Source organism: Rattus rattus, chromosome 6 (assembly GCF_011064425.1).
Source record: "Rattus rattus isolate New Zealand chromosome 6, Rrattus_CSIRO_v1, whole genome shotgun sequence".
In the NCBI taxonomy this organism is placed as follows: Eukaryota; Metazoa; Chordata; class Mammalia; order Rodentia; family Muridae; genus Rattus; species Rattus rattus.
The window spans coordinates 18,520,803-18,523,405 of record NC_046159.1 but is presented as its reverse complement, the minus strand read 5'-3'; positions in this window follow the sequence as shown (position 1 = coordinate 18,523,405).

Sequence of the window (2,603 nt, the reverse complement as noted above, 5' to 3'; positions counted from 1 at the left end):
GTTTAGAATCAACAAGCGGACCTCTCAAACTGCCACAGCTTCTATGAGCCAAGAACACATCATTAGGACAAAGAGAGCAAGCAATAGATTGGGAAAAGATCTTTACCAATCCTCTATCTGATCGAGGACTAATATTCATAATATACAAAGAACTCAAGAAGTTATACTCCAGAGAGCCAAATAACCCTATTAAAAGTGGGGTTCAGAGGTAAAGAAAGAATTCTCATCTGAGGATTTTCGAATGGCTGAGAAGCACCTAAAGAAATGTTTACCATCCTTAGTCATCATGGAAATGCAAATCAAAGCAACCCTGAGCTTCCACCTAACACCAGTCAGAATGGCTAAAATCAAAAACTCTGACAACAGCAGATGCTGGCGAGGATGTGGAGAAAGAGGAACACTCCTCCATTGTTGGTGGGATTGCAGACTGGTACAACCATTCCAGAAATCAGTCTGGAGGTTCCTCAGAAAATTGGACATTGCACTACCTGAGGACACAGCTATACCTCTCCTGGGCATATACCCAGAAAATGCTCCATCATATAACAAAGACACAGGCTCCACTATGTTCATAGCAGTCTTATTTTTAACAGCCAGAAGCTGAAAAGAACCCAGATGCCCTTCAACAGAGGAATGGATACAGAAAATGTGGTACATTTACACAATGGAATACTAGTCCACTATCAAAAACCATGACTTTATGAAATTCATAGGCAAATGGATGGAACTGGAAAATATCATCCTCAGTGAGGTAACTCAATCACAGAAAAACACACATGCACTCACTGATAAGTGGATATTAGCCCAAATGCTCGAATTACCCAAGATATAATCCACAGACAACATGAAGCTCAAGAAGAAAGATGACCAAAGTACAGATGCTTCACTCCTTCTTAGAAAGGGGTATAAAAATATTCATAGGAGGGAAAATGGAGGCAAAGTTTGGAGCAGAATGGCCATTCAGAGCCTGTCCCACATGTGGCCCATATATTCAGCCACCAAGACTAGATAAGATTAATGAAGCTAAGAATTGCATGCTGAGAAGTACCAGATATAGATGTTTCCTGAGAGACACAGCCGGAGCATGTCAAATACTGAGGCAAATGCTAGGAGCAAACCACTGAACTGAGAACAGGACCCCAGTTGGAGGAATTAAAGAAAGGATTGAAAGAGATGAAGGGACTTGCAACCCTGTAAGAACAACAATGCCAAACAACCAGATCTCCCAAGGACTAAACCACTACCCAAAGATTGTACATGGACTGACAGATGGCTCCAACTGCATACATAACAGAAAATACCCTTTTTGGGGCACGAGTGGAAGGGAAGCCCTTGGTCCTGCCAAGAATGGACTCCCAGTGTAGGGGAATGTCAGGGAACAGGAAAGGGGATGGATAGGGAGGGAAACACCCTTATAGAAGAAGGGGAGGGGAAAGACATAGGGGGCTTATGTCTAGGAAAATGGGAATGGGAATCACATTTGGATGTAAATAAAAAAAAGTCCAATAAAAGAAAAAAAGTTAAGAAAGAAAATCAAAGTAAAGAATATCACACAATTCCAAGATTGAATTTAAGTATATAATGTATATTCTATTCTTGTCTCCAAATAATGATGAAACATAGGCTATTATGCATATTTAAATAATGCCTGTGTAATAATTTTATAAAGTATTTAAATGTAGCTAGGCTATTTGCAATTTCTCCTTGGTTAGTTCTTCAAATTCTATATTAAACATTACATTTGTGAAAAGAAGAAATAGTGGTAGCAAAACCATTTTGTACATGCCTTCCTGTGTATATGTAAATGGTATTTACTATAGCATGGTTTGATTATTCTTAACATTAATAGCTATGTCAAAGTTTTACCACATAATTACAAGCATTTATTCCATCAAGTATAAGTTATCACTCCTGAAAATTTGTATACTGTCACATCATTACCTTGTGCATTTACTTATTGGAATCTAGAATTCCAATAAGTAAACATGTTCTAAAATTAAAATATATAGGTTGAGTACAGTGACTTGCATTCTTAAGGCTAACACTTATTAGGTGAAGCAAGCAGTTCTCCAAGATTTGTGTCTACCCTGATCTACAAAGTGAGACTGAGGTTAGCCAGAGCTATAAATGAGACCCCATTACAAAATAAATAGTTCCCCCAATTAAGAACAGCACCTTTCAAGAAATGCCTGGGAAGCCAGAAAAGACTACACTCTGCCCACATTTCTGACTCCAGAAGAAAACACCTAATGCCATCTGGGACCCAGGTCCATGGGGGCTCTGGGAAAAGGCAGCGAAGGCCCTCCTGGATGCAGCCCTCACGAAGAGCTCAAAAGCAGCCCCCACGAGCAACTTGAGCCTCAGGACCACAGGTAAGACCAACTTTTCTGCTCCAATCGACCTGCCTGGTGGACTCAGGACACACAGAGGCAAAATTCCTCTGGGACCAGACACTTCAGGTTTTTAGCTGGAGCCCCAACCTCTCTGATCCTGGCCCACAGCCCACTGCTCCCAAACCGGTAGGGAGAGATAGCTCACCACCCGGACAGGTGGGCACTCCTCGGACTGCAGAGCAGGAGAGACCACCAATACTGCCCACCCCT